The sequence below is a fragment of the Staurois parvus genome, unplaced genomic scaffold, assembly GCF_062004578.1.
Source record: "Staurois parvus isolate SC_StPar_1 unplaced genomic scaffold, SC_StPar_1.0 ptg000711l, whole genome shotgun sequence".
NCBI classification, from domain to species: Eukaryota; Metazoa; Chordata; class Amphibia; order Anura; family Ranidae; genus Staurois; species Staurois parvus.
Window position 1 is genome coordinate 1,144,014 of NW_028318507.1, and position 14,265 is coordinate 1,158,278.

The 14,265-nt window shown below is 43.8% G+C and overlaps 1 long non-coding RNA gene across 1 annotated transcript in view; it reads right to left on the reverse strand.

Annotated features, from left to right (window-relative positions):
- Positions 1-395: 395 nt before the first annotated feature.
- Positions 396-14,265, reverse strand: part of LOC149445773 (uncharacterized) — a 105,353-nt gene continuing 91,483 nt past the window's right edge. The window contains exon 2 of the long non-coding RNA XR_016306350.1: positions 396-605. This is a non-coding gene — a long non-coding RNA (uncharacterized LOC149445773). The remainder of the gene's footprint in view (positions 606-14,265) is intronic.

Sequence of the window (14,265 nt, forward strand, 5' to 3'; positions counted from 1 at the left end):
TTGTTGCTGGCCAGCATAAAAACGCATTAAAAACAAACTACATTATTTTCTGCAGTGTCTCCATTGAAGTCTATAGAACTAAAAACGCAATGTTTTCAATTTAAAAAAGTCCCTGACCCTTTCCATAAAACACACTGTGAAAAAGCGGAGAAGTGAACCTGCCCCATAGGAAATCATGTTAAATGGACTGCAAAACGCAGTGGAAAATGCACAGGTTTGAACCTAAACTCAAACAGGCTAAATATTATAAACTGATTTGGGTTATTTCTACCAAAGAAATGTAGCAGAATACATTTTGGCCTAAATACATGATGAAAGATTATTTATTTGCTAAATTTTATAACAAAAACAAAGGAAAGCACTCCCCCCCCCCCCACACACACACACACACACAATTTTCTGTCTTTTTTTGCATTTATTTAGTAAAAAAAAATAAAAAAAAACCAGCTGTGATCAAATAACACCAAAAGAAATCTCTATTTTTGTGAAAAATTATAAAAATGTAATTTGGGTACATTGTTGCTTGAATAATTGTCATGCAAAGTGTGACAGCGCTGAAAGCTGAAAATTAGCCTGGCCAGCAAGGGGGTGAAAGTTTCCTCCTCCTACAAGAAAAACATAAGAAGCATTAAAATGCATCAAAAACACATTTGAGGCTCCGTTCACACCAATGCGTTTTTTATTGCTTTTTGCAGAAACGCACTACAGTCCATTGAACATGGTTTCCTATAGAACATGTTCACATCTGTGCTTTTTTGATCTGCTGCGTTTTTGGAAAGAGTCGGGGACTTTTTTTTTTTAAGCAAAAAGCAACATTTTTGCTACAATAGATTTCAATGGAGAATCTGCTGAAATGCATGGTAGTGCGTTTTTACCGCGGTTTGCATTTTTATTCTGCCCAGCAACAAAAAAAAAAAATCCACTTTAACAATAAAAAAAAAAAAAAAAGATGAACAAAATGCAAAACGTGGTAAAAACGCATCAAAGACACAAAACGAACTGCAAAAGTCACTGCAAAATGGACAAAAAGCAAACTGCATAAGAGTGAATGGAGCCTTAACATTAAATTCGAAAGTGTAACAAAAAAAACAAAAAATGCATGAGAAGCAACGCACAGATGTGAACCTAGCCTAAAATAAATTTAGCATGTGCATGTATGATACATTTTGTGTAAGTATAAAATATTTGAGGTATTTATCATCTCTTAGACCAGTGGTTCTCAACCTTCCTAATGCCGCAACCCTTTAATACAGTTCCTCATGTTGTGGTGACCCCCAACCATAAAATTATTTTCGTTGCTACTTCATAACTGTACTTTTGGAGTGGGAGGAATAGTGCCACATCATTGGTGTCAGTGAGAGGAATAGTGCCACATCATTGGTGTCAGTGAGAGGAATAGTGCCACATCATTGGTGTCAGTGAGAGGAATAGTGCCACATCATTGGTGTCAGTGAGAGGAATAGTGCCACATCATTGGTGTCAGTGAGAGGAATAGTGCCACATCATTGGTGTCAGTGAGAGGAATAGTGTCCCATCGTTGATATCAGTGGGAGGAATAGTCCCCCATCATTGGTGTCAGTGTGGGAGGAATAGTGCCCCATCATTGGTGTCAGTGAGAGTAGTGCCACATCATTGGTGTCAGTGAGAGGAATAGTGTCCCATCGTTGGTATCAGTGGGAGGAATAGTGCCCCATCATTGGTGTCAGTGTGGGAGGAATAGTGCCCCATCATTGGTATCAGTGGGAGGAATAGTGCCCCATCATTGGTATCAGTGTGGGAGGAATAGTGCCCCATCATTGATACTAGTGTGGGGCGGAATTGTGCCCCATCATTGGTGTCAGTGGGGGGGATAGTGCCCCATCGTTGGTGTCAGTGGGGGGAGGAATAGTTCCCCATCATTGGTGTCAGTGGGGGGGGGAAATAGTGCCCCATCATTGGTGTCAGTGGGAGGAATAGTGCCCCATCATTGATATTAATGACACCAATGATGGGGCACTATTCCTCCCACTGACACCAATGATACTTACCTTGCTGACTCCTGCTCCAGCCTGGGCTCGCTCCCTCCCTCTCCCATCTACAGCCAGCATACCTGGCTGCAGCAGCACCATCTGCACGCTGTAGACACTTACCTGTCAGCTGTCTTCCTTCTCTGGCCGCTCGATCTTCTTTGCTCTTCGCGCTGCTGCTTGGCTCCTCCTCTCCAAGCTCCACCTCCTCGCCGGTGATTGGCCGCCTGTGTGCCTCTCCTGAGCTACAGTTTCGGCAGCCAATCACTGGCAAGGAGGCAGATCTGTTGAGTGATCCCGGGGATGTGGCCAGATGACAGGGGCAGCATGTCATCCCGCACACACGCGGTCCAGGGAAATGTGGACGTATCTGCATGTGGGCGGACCCGCCTGGAGACTGATAGAGGAGCCGTGTCTCGGTTCCTAAGACCATCGGAAATATGTGTTTTCCGATGGTCTTAGGAGACCCCTGTGAAAGGGTTGTTCGACCCCCAAAGGGGACACGAACCACAGGTTGAGAACCGCTGTTTTAGAGAGATCACACTACTTCTCCATGACAATGCCTTCATATGATTTTCTCATCAAGAATTTAGAGCCATCTTTGTTCTGAGATCATCCAAGGTCATTTACTTCCTGGACTTGGATAGCAGAGCAGAGATGAAAACATAAAAACCCAGGTGCCTATGCAGCTCTTGTGTTCACAAACACCTGACACAGATCAGCCCCTGTTCTAGCCTCTCAGCTTGTGACTTGCTGCAAAGTTACCATGTTGCAGTCTGATCACTGAGGGAGGTTAGACTGAGGAAATGCCCCTCCTGTCTGCAGCAGACTGATGGCATCATCTCGGCTTAGGCAACACCACTGGAATGGATCTCCAGGACAAATTTATAATGATAAAAATGCTGATTTTGTCTTTTAAAATGATAGTGTTGCTGTATATGGGGGCATATCAGAGCGTTATTCATGCAGATTTGTAATTTACTGAAAGGTCCACTTTAAGTTAGCCAACAGAGGGTATCACTTAAATTCAAAACTTTCTGCAGACTTCTAAAATAAAGTCTGGTGGGAAAAGGTGGCCATCCACAAAGGCTTGCAGTCATGCATGATGGCGTGTTATGGAAATGTGATCACCTCTCGTGTAACACGGTATTTACTCTCAACAGCAAGACACGCATAAAAACTTCAATTCTACTCTCTAAACAAAATATTATAACAACACGCCTTTGAAGCATTTTATCCGAGGAATATTCTTCCATGCTCTCCGAGAAAAGGTCTGGATTTTTCTTCAATGCCTCTTTAATGTAACCAAATGTTACAATAACATGCGAGTCTGTCTCTGCTTCACCTATCCTGGATGATTGAGCCCGCTCTCCCATTGCTGGTGATTGGGGTCACTGCCACTACAGACTTGTGCATTGTACTTGGAGGCTGTGTTGTATGAGTTATGTTGTTTCCTGGATCCGAGTGCTTAGGAACAGACGTTTCATGATTGAGGATGTGTGAAATGGTTAAACAAATCTACGCCTGGAAGCTTGACTACAATATTAAACAGCACGACTACTGAAATTCTCACTACGCTAAGTACTACGCTAAGTACATCTTACATAGAGGGCAACTTAGATAAACTGCCTAAGGAAAATAGGAATTTTTAGTTCTTAGCTGGCTCTGGCTAGCATTTGAGCAAAATGTAATGCAGCTACAAGAAATATAGCTCAGGGCAGGGCCGGTGTTACAGGGTGTAACTGCTACTGCAGCCCTTCTCAAACATGGCTCCATGGCAGGGGCGGACTGACCATTTGGAAACTCGGGCACTGCCCGAGGGCCCGGGGTCAGTAGGGGACCCCATGAGATGCCCCTGGTACCTTTTTCATAGGCTTTTTTGAGTTTGGGCAAGGACACAGGGGCCCCATGATCCCCTATTGCCCAGGGGCCCCATGAGTTGTCAGTCCGCCCCAGCTCCATGGAACCATTGGGTTCCCCCAGAGGTTGCCAGGGGTTGTCTGAGCAATTAATGCCACTCAGATAAACTACCAATGACATCAATAATCTTTTCACTGACCACCAATTTAAGGGACGTTTTTCCCTCTGATTTCCAATGTAGGGGACATTCTTCCCACTGACCACCAATATAATGGACATTCTTACCAATGACCAATATTGTAAGGGACATTCTTCCCACTGACCACCAATGTAGGGGACATTCTTCCCACTGACCACAAATGTAAGGGACATTCTTCCCACTGACCACCAATGTAAGGGAAATTCTTCCCACTGACCACCAATGTAAGGGACATTCTTCCCACTGACTACCAATATAACGGACATTCTTCCCACTGACCACCAATGTAAGGGACATTCTTCCCACTGACTACCAATATAATGGACATTCTTCCTACTGATCACCAATGTAAGGGACGTTCTTCCCTTTGACTTTCAATGTAGGGGGCATTCTTCCCTTTGACTTCCAATGTGAGGGACATTCTTTCCACTGACCACCAAGGTACGGTATATTCTTCACACTGTCCACCAATGTAAGGGACATTCTTCCCATTGACCACCAATGTATGGGCATATTCATCATACTGACTTCCAACGTAAGGGATATTCTTCCCACTGAATGAAAATGTAAGCGACATTCTTCCCACTGATCTCCAACATTCTTCCCACTGATCTCCAACCTAACTGACTTCCTGCTGACTACAAATGTAAGACGCTGACTTCCAATGTAAGGGACATTCTTCCCATTAACTGACCACCAATGTAAAAGATGTTCTTTCCACTGACAACCAATGTAAGGGGGAACGTCTGCACTGACCATCAATGTAAGGGGGAGCTTTTCCACTGATCTCATTGAAATTGAGGGAGCAGTAAAATTTTCAATGTTGATGCTTACAATCAGAAGAAGAAAATTAACACTCTCCCCCTTATTGAAGCATTTAACAGGCAAGGAATACCAGCACATATTGCCTTTCAGACAGGTTCCATTTAAAGCTGATACATACACAGATGAAGTATATATTAGAAGAGACCAGTATTCCTTTGTATGCAGTTCTAGCACACAGCACAGACTCGTCTGGAAAGGTTTCTTGTGCTCCTTTCCTTCTCCCAGTCCAAGTTCTGCTGTAAAGAGGTTTGTAAACACTGATACCAAATCAAAATGTATATACCTATACTGCTGGAATAAAAATGGAATGATGTTTTAACCACTTCCCGCTGACCTAGTACCTAGGCACAGTAACAAGCGGAGAGCTCCTGTTGCGTACTGGCGGCCACATGATTGGAATGCCCACCTCCTCCTCCTGGCATTTAGATCCTGTTAAAGGGGCAGAAGGCGTCAGCGGGAAGGGGTTAATGAATTGACTCTATGAATGATAGTTTAAAGCTGAACTCTAAGCAAAAATAAAAGACATGAATTCATGTAGCTCTGTAATCACATCATTAAATGAATTTTTATTTGTTTACAAACGATTTTATTGTACATAAGTAGACAGTAAAACAACAGCACAGTATGAAAGTGATATTGTCAACAAAAATATGGCACATTTGAACCGTACAATACATAAAAGTATATTAACATAAAAAAGAAGATAGAGGAAGAAAGAAAGTTATGAGTGCATGAGATACATAATGATAAAACAGATTGAGTGATACAGCTATCAACACTATATGTCAGCCATTCCTTACTGGGGATGTTGTCAATCATGCAATAAATGTCTACAATCCTTCCATGACTCCCATTTTTTATCGTATAAGTGCATCTTATCCAGTAGTGTATAATGAATACGTTCCATAAGCATTACAGCGTCAATTCTGTGTAAAACAGAGTCCAAGGGTACAGCATTAGACCGCCAATGCAGGGCAATGGACCACAAAGTGGCAATACATAATGTATGTAGCAATCTCAGAGTGGCATCAGAGACCCCTGGGATATGAACCCCCAATAAACAGGTCTGTATAGACAACTGTATCGGGTTGCCCGATAGTGAGGTAGCCACCTCAGATATCTTACGCCAGATCAAAGATATGTTTGGGCAATCCCAAAACATATGGACCAAAGTACCTGTGCGGCCACAACCCCGGAAACATAAAGGGGATGTTTGTGGGAACATTGTATGTAGTCTGGACGGAGTATAATACCATCTGGTTAAAACTTTAAGGGCCGTCTCACGAACCGAAAGAGATCTAGAGCTCTTGCATATATTATCCACCATGGAGTCCCAATCCTCATCCGAAAAAGTGATACCACAATCCTCCTCCCACCTCTGCCTGTACATAGGAGGAGCATGAAAAAGACAGATCAAAAATTGGTGATAAAGATCTGAAATAAGACCCCTACCTCTAGGAGAGTCACGGCTGACACGCTCAAAAAAAGAGATCGGAGAAGACGGGGTAAGGCCAAAGTGCGCATTAAAAAAGTGCCTAATCTGTCTATAACGAAGGTACTCACGAAGAGGAACATCAAATAGCACGCGCAGCATATCGAAGGTAATATAAGATCCTCCTCTTTGGAAATCAGACAATCTGATAAAGGATCGATCATACCACCAACGAAACATGTGAGGGGAAGAGAAGGCTACAACAAAAGTAGGATCACCAAAAAATGAAACACCTGGGGGAATATGAGAGACTAAACTCAGCTTAGCCTTGTATTTGGACCAAAGTGTCAGTGAGTGGGTCACTATAGAGTTATGAAAAGTAAGCGATCGGGGGGAGATTTTAGACCACAAAATTCCCGGTAAATAAAAAGGACGTATCGACTGAGACTCAAACTTAATCCATGGGATTTGAGAGTTAATAGTAGCCCATTGTGACAATTGCGCAAAACGAGCCGAGAGGTAATATAGCCAAAAATTGGGAAGACCAAGACCTCCCGTCCGTTGTGAGCGATATAAAATGGATGAGGCAAAACGTGGATGCTTATTTCCCCAAATAAAATTGTTAATAATCCGCTGAAAATGATCCAAAAACGTTTTTGAAACCGGAACTGGAAGTGCTCTAAAAAGATAAAGTAGTTTGGGCAAGATATTCATTTTAACCGCCGTGACTCTACCCAGAAAGGAGATATGATAACCATGCCAAATCTTCAGTAGAGTAGAGAGACGTGACACACATGGTGGATAATTAGCCACAAACACATCAGAGTATCTTGGAGCAAGATTAATCCCCAAATAGGATATCCTGTCCTTGACCCAGCGAAATGGAAAAGAACTACGGAGAGATGCACTTAGGGAGTCAGGAACATTAACAGGCATAATTACCGATTTGGTAAAATTAACAGTGAGGCCTGACACTTTAGCAAAATCATTCAATACGGCACACAAATTGGGCAAAGAAGTCAACGGGTTAGTAATAAAAAGCATAACATCATCAGCATACATGCTCAGCTTAAAGTGTGAAACTAATAACGAATAACCAGAAATATCCGAATGTGATTTGATCGCCAATGCCAAAGGTTCCAACACCAGCGCAAACAAAAGGGGCGAAAGAGGACAACCCTGACGGGTACCTCTACCCAATGTAAAAAAGTCAGAGTTACAGCCAGGAAGCCTTATTCTTGTTTCAGGAGAATCGTATAGGGCATGTATGCCTGCCAAAAACCCATCACTGAAACCCATTTTCTGTAGCAAAGAGAACAAGTAGGGCCAAAGGACACTGTCAAAGGCCTTGTTTATGTCTAAACTCATCAACAGAACCTCTTTGGAATGTAAATTGGCATCTTGGATAACGTTTAGAGTGAGACGAATGTTATCAGTAATAAATCTGTCGGGAATAAAACCCGACTGGTCTGGAGATACCAAAGAGGAGATAATAGGAGCCAACCTGTTCGCCAAAATGCGGCTAAATATCTTCAGATCGTTATTCATTACTGAGATTGGTCTATAGTTTTGCGGCAAACAGTGGTCTTTCTGTGGCTTGGGTATTAGAGACATGTTAGCTAACAACATCTCCTCGGGGAATTTACCCCCCTGTAAAACATCATTAAATAGTGTTATCAAGTATGGAGCCAATGTAGAGGCAAAATGTTTATAATAGCCAGCAGTAAATCCATCAGGACCCGGTGCAGTAGAGCGTTTCAGCGTTCCTATTGCACATGTTATTTCCTCTAAAGTACAGGGGGCATTAAGAGAGGCAATCTGAGAAGGTGTGAGAACAGGAAGGGGTATAGAATCTAGCCATGAATCTGATAGAGAAACAGAATCCGACTGTGGAGAAGCCAGTAGTTTAGAATAAAAATTTTCAAAAATACCCAAAACTTCCTGAGGTAATGATGAGATAGCACCTGAATTAGTACGCAATTTATACACATGTGGGGGGCGCAAAGAATGGTTCAATTTCCTAGCAAACATGGTAGATGCTGAGTTGCTATGTAATAGGAACGAGGCCTTCGACCAGCGGAGGGCCTTTTCAGTTTTTTGGGAAAGTAGGGCATTTAGTTCCAAGCGTTTTTGGGACAACAGCTGTTTATTAAGTAGAGATGGATCAGCTACATGGCTTCTATAGTGTGCTTCTAATTCTCGGGTTAAAAGTAGTATCTGCTGCCAACGTTTTTTATTTCTGGCCGAAGCCATAGAGATAAGTCGGCCCCGCAGGACCGCCTTGTGGGCTACCCAGAGTGTGGCTGGGGAAATATCAGGGGTTGAATTAGATTGAAAGTATTCCTTAAGAGACGTAACCACCTCCTGCCGAGAGTCAGTATCAGTTAGCATAGAATCATTAAGTCTCCATGAAAAGGGAGTAGGTGCCAATCCCACAAACGTGATAGATAAGGCCATAATACTGTGATCCGACCAGGTGCTCAAATGAATACTAGCTATCCTAGAATTAGCTAGCAAAATAGGGGTACAAAAGATATAGTCTAGTCTAGCATAAGAGTCATGTGGGTGGGAATAAAATGTGTAATCCCTGGCTCCCGTGTTGTGCGCCCTCCAAGCATCCACCAACTGGAGGGTATCTAGTTTCTTAGTAAGGGATTTTGGGAAAGCTTGGGAAGTGTGCGAGGCGGAGCTACGGTCCAAAAGAGGATTTGCCACCAGATTAAAATCACCACCCACCAATAGATGGGGGGACAAAAATTTATCCAGAGCACCAAAGAATTTAGAAAAAAAGGTAGCCTGTGCCGAATTTGGTGCATAAACATTAGCAATTGTAAGTTCTCGACCTGAAAGGGTGCCCTTAAGAATAATAAACCTACTGTCCGGATCACGATACACTTGTTGAACCTCAAAAGGAAATGAGTTATGTAGAAAAATGGCCACTCCCCTACTCTTGGAGGAATGTAGGGTATAATACCCCTGCCTATAGGATCTATGAAAAAAGGTCGGGTGTTTTGCGGCTGCAAAATGTGTTTCTTGTAATAAGATGATTTTTGCTCCTAATCTTTTATATTGAAGAAAGGCTGTTTTGCGCTTATTTGGCGAATTAAAACCCTGGACATTATGCGAAATACATTGCATTACCATAATAAACAGAGCCTGCCACTATCACCATAAAAGTACACATTACAAGGATATCCCCTAAAGTTATTTGACTAGACATAGAAACCCGCAAGTCTGCATCAGACAGACATACAGGTGGCAGAACCAGTCTAGGGGACCTCCAGACCCCAACATAGGGGTCGTGACGTCCACAGACCGACATAATACCATCCACATGCACTAAAGTTTTAAGAAAAGAAAAAGCAAAACACAATGGAGAAGAAGCTTTAACATCTTCTATATTTGAAAGGGTAACTGAAGAACGTGGATCAGGCAGAAAAGTCGTCATACCTGATAAAACAAATAGTTCAAACATTAAGGGGCCACATGGGCCCAAACCCTGTCTCCTTAGAACATGGAGAACAGAGCTGCCACCCCGCAATCGGGCGGCGACACCTCCGGCCATGTCAGGAGGCAGGGTGGGGTAACGTGTCAAAGAGTAGTACAACCATGAATTAATGGGCGCAATTAGGAGGGTCCAATGACCCTTGTTATACCTTAACCCGTACAATTATCAATGCAAGGCATACAAAATATTCAGTATTGCAAAAATAGCACAGTAACAACCACAGAAATACACAACCTGACAATGTAAAAAATAGAGAGCAAAATCCCTGTGTCCCAAATCTTAGTAAAGTCATAAAAAAACAATAGACCAAACCAAAGACTATCAAGACAATGAGTATTAGGCAAGTGAGAGTGGACACGTCAACCCGGTTCTTGTCTGACTCTCCTTCTATCCCTCCGTGGGGAAGGGGTATGCCAAATGGGAGAAATACGAGGGGTGGAGGGTGGACGTTGAGGTGATGGGGCATCCGCCAAGCCCAATTTGGCCAAGATTGCTCTACCTTCGGGAGGGGATGTAGCTATATATGTGCTCCCATTGTGTGGAACTATCAGCTTAAAAGGGAAGCCCCACTTGTAGCGGATACGAGCTGAGAACAGGGCAGTTGTAACTTCTTTCATCTTTCTACGTTTTTCCAACGTGGCCGGGGAAACATCAGGATAGATTTGTAAAACCGAGCCCTCAAAGGAGATTGTTGGAGTATTGCGAGCAGCTCTAAGGATTTCTTCCATGGTCAGAAAATCCTTCATGCACAAGACAATATCCCTAGGCGGCTTGTCAGCAGGAGGTTTAGGGCGTAGGGCTCTGTGGATGCGGTCACAAGCAAAAGATCCAGGGTCACGATCTGGGAGGAGTGACTTGAACAATTTGGTTATAATTAATGAAAGATCTGACATAGACTCCGGGATTCCCCTGATTCGCAGATTATTCCTGCGATTGCGATTGTCAAGATCCTCGACCTGCGCCTGCAGTTGTGAAAAAGCCGTTTGTAAATGATCATGTTCTCTGGAAAGTTCACCATAGGCCAGGCTAAGTTCATCGTGTTTGGTTTCCAAGCGGTCTGTCCTAGAGCCCAGCGTGGCTATTTCCTGAGAGAGAACATTAGTGCTTTTATGCAATTCTGATTGAAATTTGGCAGCTAGTTTGGCGTACATAGATTCCAAGCAGGACTCCAAGTCCCCTTTTGTGAGATGCTGTGTATTTTCGCTGACTAAAGCCGATAAGGGAGCGGTGGTATCCCGCGCGGGATCGGACAGGGATGCTTGCTCTGTATTGACTGGAGACATGCCGCAGATCTCGTGAGCCTTAAGTAGGTATGTTGTGAGGGACTTCTGAGCTTGTCCCTTTTTTTTCTTGGTGGACGGCATACAAGAAATCTCCCGGGGGTGATCAACTGAAAATTGGAAAGTGAGTGAAGATTATAACCCCAGGGGACCTATAGCGCCCAAAATAGGTTCAGGGTTGTAGTTACATGGAAGCTGTCAGATCCATATGCGATAACATTATATTGTAAAAATATTCAGCAGGCCTTGAGAGGGTAGATAGAACATAAGTCGCAGCAATCCTGCAATAAATTCACGTTGGAGCAAGATGATGGCACTGGATCCCAACTCAGGACATGAGAGGGACGGATGAGAAGCAGGAAGCAGAGGACCTCCAATTCTGAGTACAGGGCCCCGCAGGGAGACACCCTCTGGGGCGGTATCAAGGCCCCAGTAGGCCTCTGAGCACAGTAAGGGCCACAGTCACAGAGGATGGTGGATTCTGGGGCTATTAATATGTGGCCCACTCCCCAAAGCACTGTGGGGAGATCATAGTGACAGGATGCCGCCTGTACCCCCCACTCACTGTGTCCAGGTGAAAGGAGGCCTCTGGCAGAAGGTGTAGGCCGCAACCGTCGCCGCCGCCGCGGGGAGCAGCAATACACAGCGGCGTCCCTCTCCCAGCCTCTGTGATACAGAGGACGCTGCAGACGTCCTCGGATGATCCCCCACAGCCCGGATGACAGCGGGTGTAGATGGAAGACGCCGGAGCCCCGGCCCGCGCGGCCGCACTAGGCCGCGGATGTCCGCCGCCACGAGGGGCGGAAATGTCGCCCGGATTCCACCTCCCAGGTATCCGGAATGACACCAGGGCCCTCCTCTGCTCCACCGTGATCCGCTGCTGCACGGATGGCAGCGGATTCCGAAAATCGGCGCCGGAGCTCCGGATTATGCGGCCTAAGAACTAAGGAGCTGTCATAGACTTTCATCAATGATCCCAACTATGCCCACCCTTTCCACTCAGCTCCTCCATTCATAGAAGCCTTCCATGAATTTACAGCATCTGTAAATGGAGGATAGGTGCATGATTGAAAGCTCTGTGTCCCATTCATAGATTGTGTTTCATGCATAGAAGTGGTACTAGAGAGATTCGAGAAAATACAATATATGGTCACTAGATGGAGCTAAGGATCCTATGAAACGAGTATGATCCTTAGCTCCAACTAGTGGCCATAAGTGGTATTTATGGCCACTAGATGGAGCTAAGGATCCTATGAAACGAGTATGATCCTCAGCTCCAACTAGCAGCCATAACTGGTATTTATGGTCACTAGATGGAGCTAAGGATCACACGAAACAAGTATGATCCTCAGCTCCAACTAGCGGCCATAAGTGGTATTTCCCACAACCACTCCATTTTTTTCAATGGATAATATTTGGCCTGCAGAGGAAATAGAAGGAGAACATTCAATTTACCCCATTCACACAGAATGAATGTAACAGCCCATAGAGGAAATCTTCTCAGCTGTGTTTACCAGCAACTCTTACCTTCTCTGTACAAAAACTAAAAATAAAAGTTTTGGTTTTAGATATACTTTAATGGCATGGACTGATGTAAGCAGAAGAGCAAACAAGACTGGATAGGAAGACACATTAAGAATACAATACAAATGGAGAAGAAAGGGAAGGTGCAGCTGCGGGGGAGCTACAATCTTCATCTTTGGTTTCCAGTGAGGCAACAAATCGCATAATAATAGAGAGCAGAATGTGTTTACACCAGGTAATGGTGCTGACACAAATACAAAGAGGAAATGACTCAGTACCTACATGTGTAATGCATACAGAGCTGAGCTGTTATCTAATAGGCAGAAGATCATTTATAACAGCATGACAAGGCAAGCAGAAGGAGGAAGGCTGACACTTATCACCTGGCCAGAGAATGTGACTTGTTAGGATTAACTTCTGCTTGGATGGAATTGTGAAGAAGTCTGCACACAAAACCAATGATCTGTGGAGGAAGTTCACTGTAGACTGTCTCTGCCAATACCTGGCCTGTGTATGAGACCAGATATTCTACCGGGTAGTTAAAACAGATCTAAACATAATATACCTTGACGTCCTTGTATAGTCTATATATAGACTAGTTTATACTAGATACTCATTCTATGATTGAAGCCCTTAAGATCCCTCCTTGTGCACCTCTTATGGGCCCCTTCTGAATTGTGATCAAAAAATCTTAACAAAACTTCTCAACACCAGGCTTAGCCAGATCATCCACACTCTTATAGGTCCAGACCAAATGAGTTTCATGCCTCATAAGTCTACTGGCATAAAGATTTGCAGAATATTCATGAATATTCATGCTCTACAAATCAACAAGGGCACTAGAACTATAGATTCCTTGGATATAGAAAAGGCTTCCGATGCAAGGGCACTAGAACTATAGATTCTTTGGATATAGAAAAGGCTTCCGATACAAGGGCACTAGAACTATAGATTCCTTGAATATAGAAAAGGCTTCCGATACTGTGGAGTGGCCATACCTTTGGTAAGTGTAGAGGAGGATGGGTTTCCCACTTCGATTTATTAAATGTTTACAGGCCTTGTATAGTCACCCAGTGTCATCCATATGCCTAGGAGGCGATCTTTTCATTTCAGCTTTATTGGGGCACTGGACAGGGCTGCCCTCTCTCTCTCCAACTCTTTTTGTCATAGCTATGGAACCCATTGTGGAGGCTATTCATGTGTCCCATGACTCATGAAGGTTGATTGGAAGAGAGGGTAGTTTTTATACGTGGACAATCTACTCCTGATGAGGGGCCCTCATTACTAGGGGTGCTTCAGACTCTGATGAGTTTCTCAGCATCACTGGTCTCTGGGTAAGTTGGAATAAGACCTTACTCTTTCCACTCTACCCTGGTGCCACTAAACTTGCCCCCAAAGATATCCAATTACATGACTATAGAGATTTACGCACTTAGGAGCTGTAATATCTCATAATGCCACTGAATATCTTGCCTTGAATCTGTTGCCTGTATTACAGGAAAACCAAACTGAGGTCATGGTGAAATCTGCCTCTATCTCTTTCATATCACATAAGCTGAGATCCCAAAGTCCTTTTTGACATAATATAAATATACAGCCTTATCTAGGTCACTCCAGCATGATGCATTAGG